The 20,037-nt window shown below is 38.3% G+C and overlaps 1 protein-coding gene across 2 annotated transcripts in view; it reads left to right on the forward strand.

Moving 5' to 3' along the window:
- The window catches only part of THRB (thyroid hormone receptor beta), a 311,538-nt gene that overhangs the window by 172,839 nt on the left and 118,662 nt on the right, over positions 1-20,037 (forward strand). For both annotated transcript variants that reach the window (XM_075827198.1, XM_075827199.1), the window contains exon 3: positions 1,317-1,363. The gene's annotated coding sequence lies outside the window, so the exon portion shown is untranslated. The remainder of the gene's footprint in view (positions 1-1,316; positions 1,364-20,037) is intronic.

The raw sequence follows: 20,037 nt of genomic DNA on the forward strand, positions 1-20,037 counted from the left end.
TTCTTGCCTATCTATTTTGCTCTTTGCTTGCCATATTAAGGATCCATCAAACCAGCAGACATTTCTATGCTTTTGTGAGGTCTAAACAATCAAAAACTAGTAAATGGATATGATCCAAGATGTGTGACCACGATTACAGGTGTCAAATATTGAAAAATGATATCAAAAAGTCATATATTCTGCATCATTTTTGTTGTTGTTAAGAATTGCCACTGTTTGGCACCATTAACAGTTCACTTTTGGACCTTTTAGATGCAATTTTAGGCTACGAAGACTTAGGATCGAATGACTCAAGTGGTAGACGCATCAACAGGGTTAATATGTATTTTTAACTTTTAAACTTCTACTATTTAATAAAAAATTCTGGAACTGTTGAATTTAAGCTTTTAAGAGACGCCATGGCCTTGCGTGATAAATATCACTTACTTACCAATTTCTGTTTCATTATCAGCAAGCAAATAGATGACTGTTTCAGTCACAGGAAATGGTAGGAAACCACATTGACTACAATATACAATTATGAGATAAATCTATGTGGTATCTGCTTGAATGAGCCCTTTTGAACTTGTATCACAGCAAATTAATAATTTATTTCATGGAAAAAACATGACTGGGCCACAAGCATGGGAAATAGCTAGAGAGTTTGTGTTGTGTCACGTTAACCTTCTGGCTATGTGAATATTACCACGTTGGGAAAATTTGAACAGTTTGAACCTACATAAAAGTAACTTTTTATATACTTTGAGTTACTCATTTTATGTGTCTTATACACCATGATGGGGACCGCATTCAATAATCGAAAGGATTCCTGTTAGTTCTATTCATCCTTCTTCCGATATTGTATATGGACTATAAAAAAAAACAATGCATAATTCTAGAAGGTACATCACTGAATTCATGAATTAATTGCATTAAAAAAGCAGTTAAATATATAAAATATTTGATCAGATACAGCTACCATGAAAAGATTATAATAAAAGTTATAATTATGTGATATCAATTCTAAAAGATTAAATGGTAAAACTATGAGGGCAAAATCACAAGTCTCGAAAATAGTGTAAGATCTTTTTTGTTGATGAATTGTAGAAAGATCTACTAGGACCGGCCTCTGATCTTCCAACTCTTCAGATGACCCTGTATGATAGGCCTATTACGTCTGTTATTAGGATATGAGGTCACTGTTCTTTTTAAGAGGGACATACACAAATGTGTCCCAGCTGTTGTTAGAACATTTGGCTCTCTCATAAGAGAAGGAAGTGTTATTAAATGATGTTTTATTGTGAAATATAACACTTTTTTTAATTTCCAATTTACAGATTGTACTCAGCATCTACGCAGAAGACTACAGCATCTTTCAAATGAGGTACAGATTTATTTCTTCTATTACCTGACAATATGTTATTCCAACGTGAATCAGTCTGAACTATAAGAGTAACCTGCCATTATTTGTTCTTTTCTGACTTGTGATATACAATGGTGCATATAGAGGGGGGTCATCCGTGTTATAGTTACGCTGTGATTTGGAATCAATTATGAAATTAGTGAAGTGCATGTAATGTTATAATCAGAGTGACCCATTATACTCCTTTGTGTAGAAATAAGCAAGTAACCACGTAACAATTATGTTTTTCTTTTTGCAAAAAAAACAAATATTTATTTTTATCAAGAAATCTGTGACTTGTTGATCACATACAGAGAATAAATGTGGATATCACCCAGCGCGTTAAAGTCCATAATGTATCCAGATGAAATATTCCCAGTAGTTTTATGGTTCGTTTGCAGAGACTTCACGTGGAGGAAGGATTGGCGTCTTAGTACGCCTGGTGCAACGTTTCGGGGGTCTGACCAATTTCTCCATCAAGCAACGAGAAGATAAAAACTTAATTGTTATGTGCTTATTTCTACACAAAGCTATATTGTTACTATGAGACATAGGATGCGTCTCATCTAGCATGCATTTTACCCTCGTGTTATTTCAATTAAGGTTCAAAATTTATATTGCTTTCATTTTACACCTTTGTCACACAGTTACAACTAAGAAACGGCTGAAAAGAATTTAACAATAGTTTAAAGACTATGTAAACCTTTGAAAAACATTTTTTTTTAAATAAAATGGTCAATCAGTGTGATTGGTGCAACTTTATAAATAGTTTTTACTAAAAATTATTTTAACTTTTCAAGATACAGCTGCTCTGTATTCTCTATATAGGTATTTGCTAAATCCTGTTCCCATCAGGTCCGTAGTACTAACAAGCTGAGTGAATGCAGGTCCTGCGGGTCTCTGACATGCAGGATCCACCTGTAATCAATCACATCTAAGTATATAACTTAGATGTAATAAATTACAGGTGGATCCTGCATGTCAGAGTCATGCAGGACCCGCATTCACTGAATCCATTAGTCCTATGGACCTGATGGGAACAGGATTTAGCAAATACATATATAGAGAATACAGAGCAGCTGTATCTTGAAAAGTTAAAATAATTTTTAGTAAAAACTATTTATAAAGTTGCACCAATCACACTGATTGACCTTTTTGTTTAAAAAAAATGCCTTTTAAAGGTTTACATAGTCTTTAAGAGAAAATTATGTTATGTATATTACATTTTCTAGTATTTCTTTTTCTATTCCAATTTGATTCCAAATGAAATTTTCCGTTTAAGATTGCATTTTTAATCTCCTATGAGAGTTTACCAAGGAAAGTAAAAAGTGTGTATCTACTAAATGACTATAAAACCAGAAACAGTCATATAAACTAGAGGTTGTCCCATTACAGGAACAATTCTCACCAGGACAGACTCATCAAATGTCTAACATATGTCAGTGCTTGCACTACAAGCAACAAGAAAGCATGGCTTGTATGCAAATTCATGGCCGATCTAATAATTTTCAGAAACCCGTGTAAGGTGCTGTGGATGTGGCCACATGGTCCTACTTTGCTAATTGCTTGAGTGAGGTACTCTTTGTATTGAGGGTGCACTTTCTTGTGAGTGAGCTACTCAGTAAATGCACCTTCTTTTCTTAGAACATCTATAAAATTTCCAAAGTTCTGTTCTGGGGAACATTTAAGGCTAGTCATAAATATTAGATGTAAATCGGCCGAACCCGCCGATTTTGGCAGGACCAGCCGACCAACTAATGTATATGGTGGCGTCCCAACTCTCGAGCTGAGCTGACCATGCATGTGTATGGGAGAATCGGGAGGAATAGCTGTTATAGCTGTTGGCCGAACGATCATTTGGCGGACAGCTATCTCAAGTGTATGGCCAGCTTAATTGTCAATATGCACAATAGACAAGCAAACTAAACTAACAAACTCAAATATTCTCTTATCTACGTGAGATATAAGGATAAGCTTTTTAAGCCGGGATGATTGTCCTTTTATTGGAAAGCTTTTATTTCAGTAGGTTTCAAATACTTGCTAAAAGGAAATCGGTGCCCCACTGAGTTCTAATGTAATCTTGTGAATCGCTAGGCGGAAACTTGTCTCTCTTAGATGTTAGTGTGACAATAGCCTTTAGAGATTGGTTATAATGGGCAATGCCTTTCTATAAAGGCATAAGGGATATTTGATGTAGGGAGTTTAAAATATTGATGTAGGGAGTGAAATACTAATTTAGAGAGTCACAATTACTGTAGAAATAATGACTATGCGGTAAGAATGATACTTTCGGTTGCCCTTGATATCAGTACATTTTCCCAGGCAGCATTGTCTGTATACTGCATACTGTATACCATATATATGTACTAGAGTTTCTCATTATTTGCTGAAGGACTATTATCTTCTGGTGTCAGGGGGGGGGGCATTACGCGTTTTTCCATTTTTATATAAAAATTACTTAATCATTGTATAATGAAAAGTTAAAAAATGTATACTATACATTGTTTTAATTCCTTATGGCTTCCAAGACCCATGCTTGCTGTCAGATTTGGTTTACATCCAAAGGCTGAAACCATTCCTTATCATGTCAAACTGACACAGGTGCACACCTTATTAAGTGTATCAGAGCTCTTTCTTGTAATGAACTGTGTACCTACCTAGATCTTAATGAAATCAGAACTCTTAGTTAAAGAGGATCTGTCACTATGTCCTATAAATTGAGCTGCTTTACTGACCTGAATAGCGCTGTCTCCCATGTTCCAGCACCATTTTGGTTTTTTTCCTGGACCCCCTGGTTTTGGAGATATGGCCCACTGTTGTGTTGGCTCACTATATGCTAATTTGCTGTAGTTAGCTGACAGGGCGTAAACTACCCTCAAGCTCCTTCACACTAATTGGTCAGCATTACAGACAGGGAAGCTAGCTCCACCCCGTTAGCTAACTAAAGCAAATTAGCATATAGTAAGCCAACACAACAGTGGGCTATATCTCTGGAATGGGGGGGGGGGAGGGTGCGGTCCAGGAAAAAAAGATAAACAGCACTGGAATCATGGAGACAGCGCTATTCAGGTCAGTAAACCAGTTCAACGTATAAGACCTATATGACCTAGGTCCTCTTTAAGCCTCTAAGGTTTGGGGAGATTTTAATGGTATTATTAATACATGTTAGTTATAGTCCTGAATTCATACACAAGCATTCAGAGATTTTTATTCCGTATGAATCCAACAGAAAAAAAAAATTGGGCCATGCTCCATTGCTTCTGGGGGAGAATATCTCCCTACGCACAGAGTCCGACAGAGTCTGTATGGCAGTGCCCAGAGGCTAAGCGGCTCTATACTGAGGGAGCTATGCAGGCTCTGTGCGATCCCTGCTGTGGTAGCCAATCACTACAGGCTTCATCATTCATACATACATACATTATGGATGGCTCAACAGTGCGCCAGGATCTTAACAACAGAGCAACACGGTAAATATATTACAAAGTTAATTACTTTTCAATTTGTGATTCTTGTTATTGTTAGAACATAAACAATTATGACATATCAGCGGTTGCACCCCACCACGTTGCAGAGAAAGGTGGCTGTGCATGCATGGATACTCCATTGTACGCTATGGTAGATAGTGAAATAACTGGGATTTATTAGATGCCAGTTTGTTAGTATAATGGAGAGCGTCCACAGATGCACGGCCCTCTCTCTCTCTCTCTCTCTCTCTCTCTCTCTCTCTCTCTCGCTCTCTCTCTCTCTCTCTCTACAAACGGGGTAGACGGGAAACCACCAACTCAGATGAAATAAGGTTTTACATCAATTAGTTAACTTATCCACACTTTATTCAATAGCATGGAGTCATTTCCACAGTGGAAAAATTTAATTAGCCTACGCTTCTGTGTAACATCTGTGAAGACATGATTATGTCCAAGAAGCCATTAGACATATTTCACTTTTAATGTTGCTTTTACGTTAATTGCCATAGACATAATATGTAAAATTAATTAACTCATCATTTTCAGATTAATTCTGATCATTTTGAGGGGTTGACTTCAATTAATAAGTGCCACACACATTATTTTGATGTATTTAGTGATGATCAGTGCTTCTTGCAGATAATATAATATGAGAGTCATCTAATAGGAGTACTATAATTAGCTTTACATAACTCCAGGATTTTAAGCATCTTAATCCTTTCATGACTAATGTCTCCAATGCCTAAATGTCCACAGCAAAATGTCATCTTTTTTAATGATACATTCTAAAGGCCCATTCTGCCCACTCTGCCCAGTTTACGCGGGCCAATATTCGGCCAAACAATTATTGGCCCGGGTAAACAGGACAGAGATCAGCGGATAAAGGAGCAAACGCTCGTTCGTCGGCTTATTTAATCTTTTGTGCAGTCCTAAAAACATTGTTGTCGTATTTACGATCGTTCGTCCCCATACAGTTAAGGATCAGCTGGTGTAAGAAGCTGATCGACTTGTTATATCATCGACCGGCGCTTGTTATATGTAAACTTAGCTGAAGAATGAATATATATTTTTTGAACTTTATAAATGTGATTTTTGAAATTGTACCAAAACAGAATCAATAACTTTTAAATGTTTTATTTTTTATATAGGTAAAATGGGCACAAATAGATTTAAAAAAAATGCTAATTTCCTTCTTTCTTTTTTTTCTAATTCAATGTTATAAATATAACGAAATAAATTTATGCAACATAATGTACCTCGCTACATCGTTGCTGTAATACCCAGGAACAAAGATTCCCATTTTCTGCCCCTAGTTGGTATATTGGCTTGCCTTGAGCTCTTCAGCTACCTGACACTTCTGTAGGATTGGGGTAATACAGTGATCTGCCATTAAAGTGACATATAAGTAGGTCCTAGCGTCATGGTGCACTGGCAGTTACATATGTTATATACATATTGTGGATTTGAAGGTGTTATGTTAATCTGCTTCCAGCATGGACCTCCGGTGCCCGGAGGCCCATGACGCAGCTGATCAGTGCGGGGTCCGGGTGTCGGACCCGCACCGATCATGCACTGGTGACCTATCCTGGTCATGGACAACCCCTTTAAGCATCCTGCCGTTTTGATACTTATGCTGCTGATTCCATATACCATTTTAAGGCTCTAAATTAGGAACAAGGAAAAATAAAAAATAAAAACATTTTTGTATATCACTTGGGCCAGTACTTTACTATGTGATGATTGCTCGTGTCCTGGAAGGTATCACCTGACACATTTAGGGCCTGTTCACATCAGCGATGGCTTTCCGCTGAGGGGTTCCGTCTGAGGTTTCCGTCGTGGAACCCCGCAACAGAAAGTCAAACGGAAACCACAACTTCCGTTTGCATCACCATTGATATCACATTGCAGTCGACTGCACTATTGATTCCGTAAAAAAAAAACGGAAACCTGCCGGAACGGTGACAAACGGAAACCATTAGCAATGTTTGCGTCACCATTGATATCAATGGTGATGCAAACGGAAGCTGCGGTTTCCGTTTGACTTTCCGTTGCGGGGTTCCACAACAGAAACCTCAGACAGAACCCCTGAACCGAAAGCGAACGCTGATGTGAACCGGCCCTTAGCCATTCTAGGTTTACTGCCCTGTTTTATTTGGCGTATAAAAGAGGATTTCCACACAGAACTTCAAAATGATATATATATTAGTAAATGACAAGTAAGAGTAGTAGTCAACGTTTGGTAATTTAATTATTTTTTTAATTACAAAGACTTTGCCATTTTTGAATTCAATAGTGACGGACATTTTTGGAAAAAGTGACCTCAGGGAGTACTCACATTTTGGTTGCCACTTTTGAACAAGCTTCTATTAATAGAAGGTGTCCAGTCTGTTATCAGTTTCTGAAATGTAGAAGTGTTTGGTGTCGTTTAGTGTTTGTCACTTTGTGTAGTAGTAATTCTAACTCAACAAACTGTCAGCTCTTCCTTTGTTTCCGAAAGATTCATGTGTATTATCATGAAGGAAAAAAGTTACTTGGGCACTTTATTGGCCAGGCTCTTTACAATAACATTTATATGATGGTTACATTGCATAGGAATTTGCATGTAGCGAGCCAAATGTTGATTGAGAATGACCTTGAATATCTCTTAAAATATTACCATTTCAAACAGTATTCGCAAAGTAAACAGAATGTAAATGTTCAACATATGATCTGTAGGCAGATTGTCATATCATTTCAAGTGAAATGCTCATGGCCAGCTACCAGGAGGGTTAAGGTTGTCACAGTAAACCTCAGGCGTAAAATGATGGAGCTGCAACTTGAAGGTCAGTGTTAATTTTTTGCTTGAGTAAAGTATCAAACATTTATTGTGTGTTACTAAAATGGATTTACTATAGACAGTCTAGAGTGGGACAAATTGTGTTGCTTACTGCAAAAATGTCTGCTTATATGTATTCTACTATCATATTAAAAAATTGGATGATTAGTTGGCATGGGGAATAAATCTCTGCAACCCCTTGCTGATCTATTGGAACCTGCAGCTTTTTTAGACTTAATTACCCAGAATTGTTATTTTTTATTATTATTATTATTATTATTATGCACAAATATTTTTTCTACTTTTGTTTCAACTTTGTATCTGATTCTTTGATACAATAACTCTACAGTTTCTGTAACCTCATTGTCTTAACCACCTCCAATGACAGCACTGCCTTATCATGTACTAATGGAAAGTGCAGGCATCCACGGCAAGTGGTTTTGGGGCTCCCTCTCTTTCACTTTACTCACTCCCTGCTGCAAGTACGGACACAGATTTGAGGAGTGAGCTGGGTAAGCCTAACCGATAGTCTCAGTTAAGCCCTTAGATGCCACAGTCATATAGCGACTGCAGCATCTAAGGAGTTTGACAGAGGGAGTGAAAAAAAAAAGTATATACATTTGGTATCACCGTAATTGTACACATTTGTAGAATAAAGTTAGCATGTTAATTACACCACATGGTCTATGGCATTAATTTAAAAATAATAATAATTGCAGGTTTTTTTTTCACTCCTCGCAAAAAAAGATTAATAAAAGTTAATCAATAAATGAAATGTACCTTAAAATGGTGCCAATAAAAACTACAACTCGTCACACAAAAAAACAAATCCACATACAGTTTTGTTAAAAGAAGAATATAAAAGTTATAACTTTTGGAATTCGTAAAAAAAAACATTATCCTGGAAGCTTAAAATAGGCTGGTCCTTAAAGGGGTCGTCTGGTACTTTTATATTGATGGCCTACCCCTAGGATAGGTCATCAATATTAGATTGGTGGGGTATCCAACTCCCAGTACCCCCACCAATCAACTGACTAAAGGGGCCGTGGCAAAGAACACCACAGCCTCTTCATAGTATACCAGTCACTGCGCAGTACATATCCGTAGCAGCTGTGCCTGGGATTGCAGTTCTCTGTAGCCCGATCCCATTCACTTGAATGGGACCAGAACCTTATTCCCAGTCACAGCTTCTACAGATGTGTTTTCGGCGATGTGCCTGGTAACATATGAAGAAGTCGCGGCCCCTTCAGTCAGCTGATCGGTGGGGTTGCCGGGAGTCAGACTTCAGTTCCCCACCGATCTGGTATTGATGACATATCCTAAGGATAGGCCTTTAATATAAAAGTGCAAAAAAAAAAAACTTTAAGGGGTTAATTATAATTATATCCATTTGGAATTTATGAGGTTCATAGGTCTATAAAACTATTTATACCATTGTTTTCTTTTTTATTTATGTGTTTGTTATTCTTGTTGCTTATTATAGCGTCAAAGTATTTCTAAGCGCTGTATAGAGATTGTCGTCACTCACATTTGTCAGTGTCCACATTGGGGTTCCTATTCTAATTTACCTCAAATTCCATATCTAAATTCAACAACTCAGCGTGAACATTTAGCCACATTTGTTGCTGGTTACGAGTTCAATAAGATCGCAGTCATAGATACAGTATTTTTATAGACATCATAATAGTCTGTTTTTTCCCCACTAGGACTACTTCTGCCTTGTACGTTCATGCTATTGTTGGTTCACAATAAAGGGATATGCTTTGTTATCTCCTATACAGGTTTCTCTGTATTAGACGGCAGATCTAACACTTTTTTTGTTATAGTATATTACAGTGATTTCTGCAGATTTATAAAGTGATGATGATGCTGATATATTAATAGATATAGGATTAGTCTAATTATTTTTGCAGAATCTCTGACTTTTGTTAGTTTCTGAGGAATATCTCATACTTGATATTTTGCCAGGGTCAACTCTGCATCTCAGTTTTTCTCCCTCGATTTATTTATTGCCTTTCAATAACGTTTGGACATATTTATGGTTTGCTAAATCATGATTGTTATTTTTATATTAGGAAACCTAACAGAAATCACATATGTGGAGCATACGTGTGTTTATATTATAGCCCTTAAAAGATAGACATTCCACACTTTATATTCATTTTGGGGTTTTTGTTTTGTTGAATTTATACACAAGATGTAACTGAGGCTTTTTCTAAAAATGTTATCCATATGTTCCTATTATGTGTTTGTGGGGGAGTTATTGCACACTTGAAATGCAATGAAGAATTAGCTTTTGTGGCCAGGTCTGTAGTTAACGTTGATGCTTCCCTAGACATTGAGAGTGAACAAACCCTAGATACTTGTGTATATGCGTGTGTGTGTGTGTGTGTGTGTGTGTGTGTGTGTGTGTATGTACAATTTCTGTCATTATTTTACAGAACTTTACCTTGAAAGTTATATTATAAAAGGTTAAATAGGAGACCTGTACTTTGAATGTCAAGACTGCATCTACTGTATGATCAACAAATGTCTTTTTGACAGACCAGAAAAAGTATGTATATTGTGCTTTAGAAGATATATATTGAGCCTAGTTGTCATCTTGTCTGGTTACTTAAAGGCCTATGTCCTGGATCCAGACTCTGCTCCAAACCCCTTAGCCAGAAAAAAGGTAGATAACCAGGCAGCGGCCTTGATGACAGATTGGAGTGGTTAAAAGGTTTCTTCATAGGCTACAGGGAAAGATATTGCAAAAGCTGAAATGTAAAAAGGAATTTACTTAGATTTGTTTTACTTTTTTTTATTATAAGAATTCAAACTATAATACCAGTCAACTCAACATCTTTTTTTTATCCTTGCCCCACTCCCTTTTGTCTTCTATGACACATATTAGACGATGGGTTAAAAAGGAAAAATAATTCTTCCGAAAGAATCATTTAAATTATTGCTTTGGAAGTTGATCAATATCAATGTTTTACACTGCTAACAAGTTCTTCAATAATACTTCTACTCAGGGCCGGCGTCAGCACCCGGCGAACCCGGGCAAGTGCCGGGGCCCACTAGCCCGTCGGGTGCTGATGCTGCCGTCATGGCTCACCAGGATTGGAATCCCCGGCCAGACCGTTTCCGACACTCTTGCCAGGGATTCCACTCCTAGAGGGAGCCCCTGTCAAGGAGCAGAATCCCCCCAGAGCGTTCCCGACACTCTGGGCAGGGATTCTGCTTCAGGAGGAGTACCTGATGTCACTATCCATATATAGACAGTGACATCAGGAACTCCTCCTGAAGCGGAATCCCTGGCCAGAGCAATGCCGACGCTCTGGCAGATGATTCTGAACAGTGACGTCAGGGGCTCCTCTTGGAGCGGAATCCCCGACCAGGTCGTTGCCGACGCTCTGGCTGGGGACTTCGCTCCTGGAGAGACCCCTGATGTCACTACCCATATATGAACAGTGACGTCAGGGGCTCCTCCAGGAGAGGAATCTCCGGCCAGAGCATCAGCAATGCTCTGGCTGGGGATTCTACTCCTAGGGGGAGCCCCAATGGCCCTACCTACAGAGAGGGGGGCTGTGGGGCACTACCAGGGAGGGGGCTGTGTGGCACTACCTGGGTGGGGGACTATCTGGCAATACCTGGAAGGGGGCTGTGTGGCAGTACCTACCAGAAGGGCTGTGTGGCAGTACCTATGAGGGGGGGGGAGACTGTGTGGCACTACCTACAGGTACTGTGTGGCACTATCTACAGGGAGCACTGTGGCACTATCTACAGAGGAAACTGAATATATGGGGGCAAAAACTGGGGGCATAACTTGTATATGGGTGCATTAACAGAGCCTAACTTCTATATGGGGGCACAAACTGTCGTTTTCTGCCATTTTACTGCCGCCGTGAGTTCCCCCGCTAAGGGGCCCACTAAGTCTGTGTCGCCCAAGGGCCCACATAAACCTGGAGCCGGCCCTGCTTCTGATTCTCCTGTAGGAGGGATTTTTGAAAGCAAGGAATAAAGCAGCTAAGAGTATTAAGTATATAACCCTATTATTAAAATAGTGAAAAACGTGTAACCAAGATCAGCTTCATATAGGCTATGAATCTGTATGTACCATAGCGTTTGCTGCTCCTAGGCTAATGAAAGTCTACAAAATTTATATTGGACGTTACTGTTTGTGATCAACAGTTGCACGCTGTAAAAAGATAAGTGAATGCATACACATCGTGGTCACGGTGATTATTGAAAATCTCTTGAAAATTTATGACTTGGGTCTATATCTTTTGTACATGCAAGTCTTCATTATATAACCACCTGTAATAAACAGAAGATTTAAGATAATCAACAAATGTTTATAAAATAAAGAAATGTTGCTGGGATACAATTTGTTGTAAAATCTGATGCATTGATTGAAAGAAGTTGGTAAAGACACCATTGGTATCCTATTTAACATAGCTCAATATTTGATGTCATCATTTGGATCCAAAATAGAAGTTAACTTTTGTCCCTGTTTACCTTATAGTAAGAAAATTAACTAAATATTCTTAAATATGAAAAACTTTGTTAATGTCTGACCCCTGGAAAATAATTATTCCACAGCTCCTCGTCACCGATCACGTTTTCCGCTATCTGCTCTGCATTCTGAATGTTCAAGAATAAGGGTTCTAAAGCTATATTAAACAGCAGAGGCGATAAAGGGCATTCCTGTCGTGTAGTTTTACTCAGTAATAAAGTATCAAATACCATTCCTTCTATAGTTAATTTGGCCTTAGCTGCATGATACATTGATTTAAAGGCGTTATGTGGGGATCAAAAATGATTTGCAGTGCCTCTCACTGCAGTATGCGAGTACACTCGCTAATATACATTCCGGTCCCCCGTCGTGCCGATTCTGATATTTTCATAGATTTTTATAGCACTGCCGGGGGAGCAGAAGTCTAGTTGCACAGTTCCTTCTTTGATGACGATACGACTTTTTGTCATGTGACCGTCCCCGCTGTACTCTTTTGTAGTCTCTGTACTACTGCTACTGTCATATGACGAAGAGTTTTTGGTCCCTACTTAAGAGATTGAAGGAAGTTGGCAGAAACTTTTATTATGATGATATGTTTGGAAAGGAAGAAGATATACTTCAGATTTGAGATTGAAAAGACGTGACGGTAAAATTTTACCTCCTAGTAGATTTAGACACTGGATCTAGTGTGGTCTTGTCTTCCGTAATAGTAGGGTTATTCTTACAAGCAGCAGATTAACGTTGTATACACATAATTTGTTACACATTAAAATTATCCTAATGTTCATTTCAGGAGGTGTAAGATACAAACAGAACCCAATAAATGGGTCATACCACTTAGGTATGTGTAAAACTGTTTAATTACTGTTGGATGTTAAAATAGCTGCCCATGACTACATACCAGTGAAAGTGCCAACCCCATTTAATTCTCAGTTCTAATTAACAGAGCTTTGATTTATGTGGACCATGTTATTTTACGTCAGATTTGAAAATTAACTCTCACAACTTGCAAAATATTTTGCTATGTCTATATGATTCATGATAAGCCCCTGGAATATTCAGTTTATGATGAAAATTTACAAGGCGTTTTATGCCAGTTGCCCAGTGGGTTACTTTGGAAAATGATGACAAATTAACGTAGAATGCTGTCTTTGTCTGAAGTAGGGCAGATGTGTAATTGCATAATAAAATATCTTGGAAACTATATCATTTTCCATAAACACTGAACTTTATTTCATTTTAATCATCAGGAGGAAACTTTTATACATTTAGAAAAGTTAATTTGGCAGAGGTTGCTCTCATGTGAAATGTTTGACCCCTTACAGTAGAAAATCAACATTCTCCATTGGTTACATCTATATCTGCTCCCTCAAATTCTAAGTTTCCATATTTAAAATGTTTTGTGACTCTACTGAAAACATAATTTGTGTAGCATTTCTGGAGTAAAAATGTTTTTCATGCTTTTTTTCTTTTTATATCTTCCAACCGTTCCATTCGTGCCTAATATTGTCTTTTTGTTTATGATAAGTGAAAGGGGATGATACGCTTAAAATTGTTACATACTTGCCTTGTGTCTCACCTTGTGTTTAGTGAGAAACTTTCGTGGCCCCCAATTTTCCTTTGTCCTGGTGTGGTCTTTTTTAATCTGTATGTTCCCCTTGTCTGTTCCGCTATGTCCTCCTCTCCCTCTTGTGCCCATACTTCTTGTTATTATTGGTGAAACTGCTGCCTTGGCATCCAATAGGACGTCATACTGGTAGTTAGATGGAGGAGAGCAGGAAGGTGAAGATAATAGGAAGGACGGGTACAGTTGACACTTGGTGCGGCGCAATTGTAGAAGAGAGGTGAAGTAGAGATGTATGTCCAAAAACTAAGGCTGTAAGTGGCTGTCCCCAGAGCCACGATGAACCAAGAGAGGCTCCCACTCCGCCTTATCCTTTACGGACTAAGTCGATTTAATATAAAGGGGGAATTCGGCTGCAAATCTCGAAATTAATTAGATTTGATATTGCAGTCCGGTATGCTATGCTTGGGCCTTCCCTATGAAAAATATGTAAACGTTGCCATGTCACCCTGCTCTACTCTTTTATGAGATGGTTAAATATGTTATTTTTTAGAAAATAAAGCATTTATAACAACAAAAAAAAATAAAAGAAAAAAAGAGTGGCTAGCTTGAAGCCTGCTGAGCGGCCTGCACTTGGATATAAAGAGTGAGCGCACTGTTCAAGATTAATGAGCCTCCTCTCGCATATCTGGTCATGGATGTATTGAAACAAGTTGTGCTGCAAACATCAAATATTTATTACGGCACGCCCCTTTCAAAAAGGTCTTGGACTAAGAACTGTGTGTGCCACTCCTTGGTTTGGGGACCATACTCCTGATTGCACATAGTATGTGACAGGTGCAACACCGTGCTGGCGTATATGCAGGGTAGGCAGTGACAGAGAATAACCTCTCAGAGACCCAATGCGACATGGCAGGAAGGGCTGAAAGCTTTGGCGCAACAAGATTGCAGAGAACGAGATCCTCAATTCTGGTTACGATCGTATGGAAATTGATACCTTGATCGTATGGATGTACTTTAATAAATCTGTTGAAACACCAACATTCTGTAATTATTAAAGAACTTTTGTCCATGCGCTGTATCTAGTATTGAAGCTAAGCCCCATTCACTGAAATATTATTTTAAGCTAGTGACACTAGGGATGTCATCGTTTTACTGGAATTTGACTCTTGTGTAAAAACCAGGTCTTTTAACACCAAGGTAAGATCCATATGACTCAACCTTTAATAGATAAAATTATTGCATCATTTAAGGGTTATTCTCATCACACAAAGTGTGCCAGTACACACACCGAGCCGTAGGTCGAAGAGGCCACAGCGCTTCTTTAGCGCTGTGCCCCCACATCTAATTTATTACCTGCCCAAAAGTGCTCCTGAGCACCGGCAGTGCAGGGGTTTGCTAAACCGCTTCATTCAAGTGAACAAGGTAGCACTGCGGACAGGCAGTTGCCCCTCTCCACCGATCGCAAAGTGATGGCATATCCTAGGAAATACACCTTTAATAGACTTTTCAATTTTTATATCCAATGTGGTTATACACCACGTGTCATATTTGAAATTGGCTTGATAGCTATAAAAGGTTGGGGACCTCTATTCTATACCCTATAGTGGTAGCAGCAACATGTCTATGTTCTTTGTATGCCAAACTTCTATGTAATATTCTTTTATGTCATCTAGCTTATTGTAGATGGCTGTGAATCAAGCTTAAAATAGTTTACTGTACATATCTCTTAGGCCTTATTCACACGAACGCTGAATACGTCAGTGTGACGGCCGTTAAAACAACGGCCATCACATTGACACATGTATTTCGATGGGGCCGTTCACACGGCAGTTGTTTCAATGAACCGTGTGACTGGCCGTTGGAAAATAGAACATGTCCTATTTTCATCCGTTTTCACGAATCCCTCCATAGACTAAAGTCTATGTGGATCCGTGAAAACGGGTCCCACAAGGGTGAAACTCGGACGTGAAAAACTGCCATTTTTCATGTCCGAGTTTCCCCACGTTCGTGTGAATAAGCCTTTACTCTTCATCTTGACACAATCACTAATAAACTGTCAGGAATAAAGCACCATGTTATTGTCATTATAGTTCTGTCACTAACACTCTCTATGTGGGTTCTGCCATCCACTATTCTAAACTATAACTTCCTCATTTTAATTATTTTGAGGGTTTCTTAATTTTTTTCTCACTTTTCCATTCATGTTTTTAAAGTAAAATACGCTGTATGTGAATAGAGTGGAGTAGCAGACACACGGAACGCTCCCCTGAGAAAGCCGCAGATTTGAGTGGTGATACGCGCAGAGTTCTCTCTTACTCCCTTTATTTATGCCCCAGTTATCTATTTGCATTATTATCTTTTTACATGTATATCTTTTGCACATATTTTGTGTACACCGTTTCATTCTGAGGTTTGGAAAAAAGTGGCAAAGGCGAAAACCACTAGTGCATGTGTGTTTTGAAATTGTTTTTAGTGTTGTGGTAGTGTTTATTGGTCTATTGGTTTTTATGGTCATAAGCTGGATTGCTATTTGGGCTGCTGAAAATTTGACATCTTACATTTCCCCCTTGAAATATATAACTTAAAGAATACATATGGAGGTTATATTTTATAGACCATGTATCCTTGTATCTCTTCCAAAAGTTATGACAAAATTGTCCCTCAGGAAAAGCAGTAAAATATTTCTGCTTTTTCTTTATTCTCTAAATAATAAATAATATATTTAGTTTTTGTGCTTCTTGAGCAGCTTGCCAAATACAGTACTTTCAGTTTTGTGTTTTATTACATGTGTAGGTTGCAGATAACCCTAATAGATTCTTCCATTACTGGAGATGTCCCAATAGATTACAGTGAAATAGTTTCTCCTTTACACTAAGACACTGAAATATCTGAAAACTCCTGTCCCAATAAGAGATTTATTTACTTACTATTTTTTATTTAAAAAAAAAAAGAAAATGTTTAACAGCAATTGATAGTGTTTTTTTTACTTACCATTTTATAGGGCATTAGGACTGAGGAGCTTCAAATGCATGTTTCGCTATTATGAGTTCCAGTAATAGATCATTGAGAAACAAAGATGGAAACTCCCGAGGTTCTATAAATGTCCTTTTCAGATCAAAAACATCAAAAATATTTACATTGAAAATGTCAACATGTAATTAAAAAAGTAAAAGTCATAGGCCTCATGCACACGACTATGTTTTTGCGGTCACAATTTATGCAGATAAATTGTGGTCCCATGAATTTGTATGGACCATGAATTGGTTTTGTTGGCCAATAAACCAATATGGTCCTGTGCATTAAGCCATAATTAGGAGACAAAAGATAGCAAAATAAAAGGTGAGGAAAGAAGGTGAGGATATGAAGAACTATCCAATTTGAAAAAATATCAGTAATTTCACATGCAGAGTAACCAATAAGATACGAGGGCAGAATTGTAATTTATGTTTCATGAAGACCATCTGGTGCTATGTAAAAACTGTCATTAATCAGAGCAATGCCTGCCACATTTTAGTTTAAATTTCATGAGGCTTATGATAAAAATGTCTCTAAGGGCTCTTGCATATGGAAATGTTATGGATCTGTGTTTTATGGATCCTTAATGCAGCACCCATTGATGCACTATACAGACAAAAGAATTGGGACACCTACACATTACACCTAGAGGAGCTGTTATGACATCACATTCTAAATCCATAGGCATTAATATGGACTTGCAGCTAAAACATATTTCCACTCTTCTGGGAAGGCTTTCTACAAGTCTTTGGAGTGTGTCTGTGGGAATTTTTGCCCATTGATCAAAAAAAGCATTTGTGAGGTTAGACATTTATGTTGGACAAGGGGGCCCAGCTCACAATCTCCGTTCTACTTCTATGGCAGACTGCATGGATAAGTGCTTGATTTTATACACCTGTGGTAATAGGACTGAATGAAACACCTGAATTTAATGATTAACCCCTTAGTGACCAGCCCATTTTAGGCCCTAATGACCAAGCATTTTATTCGTTTTTGTATAGTCGCATTCAAAGAGCTATAACTTTTTTATTTTTTCATCTACATAGCTGTATGAGGACTTGTTTTTTGCGGGATTAGTTGTACTTTTTAATAGCACCATTTTAGGGTACATATAATTTTTTTATTAACTTTTATTTACTTTTTTTGGAGGGATTAGAAAAAAAAACCTGAAATTCCGCCATTGTTCAATGCGTTTTAAATTGACGCCGTTCACTGTGCGGCGTAAATAATGTTACCTTTATTCTATGTGTCGGTACGATTACGGCGATACCACATATGTAGAGGTTTTTTATGTTTTACGACTTTTGCACAATAAAAACTATTTTGAACTAAAATTATTTGTTTTTGCATCGTTGCTTTCCAAGAGCCGTAACTTTTTTATTTTTCTATCAATGTAATGATTTTTTGGGCTTGTTTTTTGCGGGACGAGACGTAGTTTTGATTGGTACTGTTTTGGGGTGCATGGGACTTATTGATTCATTTTTATTATTACTTTTTTGGGCGGCAATGGAAAAAAATTGCAATTTTGCCATTGTTTTTTGTGTGTTTTTTTTTACGGTGTTCACCTTGCGATTTAAATTACATATTAAAACTTTATTAATTTAGTTTTTACGTTCGCGGCGATACCATATATGTGTACTTTTATTTATTTTTTACACTTTTACTAAATAAAACCACTTTTTATGGAAAAAAATGTTTTATTTGTTTTTTTTACTGTAATTTTTATTATTAATCTTTATTTCACATTTATTACTTATTTTATTAGTCCCACTAGCGGACTTTACTGTGCGATCTTCAGATCGCTGCTATAATGCTTTGGTATACTTTGTATACCAGAGCATTATTGCCTGTCAGTGTAAATCTGACAGGCAATCTATTAGGACGTGCCTCCGGCGCGTCCTAATAGGCATATGTCCAGGGCAGACCTGGGGGCTTTTATCAAGACCCCGGCTGCCATGACACCCCATCGGAGACCCGCGATTGCATTTGCGGGCCGCCGATGGGTGACAGGGGAAGCTCCCTCCCTCTGTAAACAAGTTAAATGCCGCGGTCGCTATTGACGGCGGCATTTAACAGGTTAAACGGCCGCGATCGAAGTAACTTCGATCGCGGGTGTTGGAGCAGGAGCCCAGCTGTCACCAGACAGCAGAGCCCCGGCTCCAGCCTGCACGGGACACCCGTGCAGGACTTAGACTAGGCCACCGTGAAAAGGTGACGGCCTAGCCTAAGGCCCCTTAGTGACCAACGTGAAAAGGCGTATTGGTGGTCACTAAGGGGTTAAGCGTGTCCCAATTCACTTTAACCACATTTTGTTATGTTGAGGCCCTGTGCTAAAATAAAATAAAAATTCAAGTTGTCCCCATCATTCTGCACTCAATACCCCATAATGACAAAGTGAAAACACAATGTTAGTAATCTTTGCTAATTTATTGAAAAGGAAAAACTAAAATATTGTATTGACATAAGTATTCAGTCCCTTTACTTAGGACTTAGTTAAAGCACCTTTGGCAGCGATAGCAGCCTCCGGTTTTCCTGGGTTTGATGCCACAAGGTTTGCACACCTGGATTTGGGGATTTTCTGCCATTCTTCTCTGCAGATCCCCTCAAGCTCTGTCAGGTTGGATAGGGACCGTCAGTGGACAGCCATTTTCAGGTCTCTCAGAGATGTTCGATTGGGTTCAAGTCAAAACTCGGGCAGGGCCACTCAAGGACATTCACAGAGTTGTCCCTAAGCCACTCCTGTGTTGTCTTGCTGTGTGCTTAGGGTCATTGTCTTGATGGAAGGTGAACCATCGGCCCAGTCTGAGGTTGAGTGCAGAATGATGGGGAAAAAACGTTTTATTTTAGCATAAGGCCTTACAATAACAAAATGTGAAAAAATTTAAAGGGTCTGAAGACTTTCCGAATGCATTTTATATATATATATATATATATATATATATATTATTATTATTATTTTATATATATATACATATATATATATATATATATATATATATATTGTATATCTTTAATATGTTTTAGTTCTTCTATATATGGACAGTGATGTCAAGGGCTTTCCCAAGACAGGGGTCCCCAGCTAGAGAGCTTGCATTGCTCTGGGCCGGGACTCTATAGTTGAAAGCCCGACACCGCTGTCCATATATGGTCAATGACACCAAGGGCTTCCCCGAGCTCAGCACTTAAAATATCACTGTGCCCAGGGAACCCTCCTTGAGTGGACAGTGAATGCTGTCCGGGACTGTCCCGCGGAATCCGGGATGGTTGGGAGCTATGATTTTACCACAAAATAGAAAC

Source organism: Rhinoderma darwinii, chromosome 5, assembly GCF_050947455.1.
Source record: "Rhinoderma darwinii isolate aRhiDar2 chromosome 5, aRhiDar2.hap1, whole genome shotgun sequence".
Taxonomy (NCBI): Eukaryota; Metazoa; Chordata; class Amphibia; order Anura; family Rhinodermatidae; genus Rhinoderma; species Rhinoderma darwinii.